This window comes from Fulmarus glacialis, unplaced genomic scaffold (assembly GCF_000690835.1).
Source record: "Fulmarus glacialis isolate BGI_N327 unplaced genomic scaffold, ASM69083v1 scaffold25223, whole genome shotgun sequence".
Classification (NCBI taxonomy): Eukaryota; Metazoa; Chordata; class Aves; order Procellariiformes; family Procellariidae; genus Fulmarus; species Fulmarus glacialis.
In genome coordinates this window covers 33,219-33,651 of record NW_009202723.1, presented here as the reverse complement: position 1 = coordinate 33,651, position 433 = coordinate 33,219, and the positions used below count along the sequence as shown (strand labels likewise).

Genomic DNA, 433 nt, shown 5'->3' with positions numbered 1-433 from the left:
GGGGCGCAGCGTGGTACCCCCAGCCCTGCCAGCGGCCGGGGAACTGCCGCCCCTTCCCACCGTCCCTGACCCAGGGTGGTCGGTGCCTTCTTGTGCAGACGCTAAACTCAGCAGCTGGTCTTGGCTCGGGTTCAAACCCAGGGAAAGGAGGGGAGGGAAAGGGCATGAGTCCAGAAACGTGCTGGCGGCGGTTTGTGCTGATGCCCTGGGCAAAGTTTGGACTCTGTCAGTGGAAGTGGCAGTGGGGACTTTGGAAGAGGCACGCTGGCACCAGTCGTGAGGGTCAGAGGCCAGCTGATCCCTGTGGGGGATTAAAGGGCCCCAAAATGCCCACAGGGACCCCGGGGCAGCACCAGCACCTGCTGGGGCAGGAGGAGCTCCTACAGCAGAGGCAGGGGCGTGGCACGCTGCGGGTGCCCCCCCCAACGCGCCA

At 65.8% G+C, this 433-nt stretch overlaps 1 protein-coding gene across 1 annotated transcript in view; it reads right to left on the bottom strand.

Annotated features, from left to right (window-relative positions):
• Positions 1–433, bottom strand: part of ITGB3 (integrin, beta 3 (platelet glycoprotein IIIa, antigen CD61)) — a gene marked incomplete at its 3' end in the record, with an annotated part of 19,648 nt that overhangs the window by 14,387 nt on the left and 4,828 nt on the right. The gene's annotated exons all lie outside the window — the stretch shown is intronic.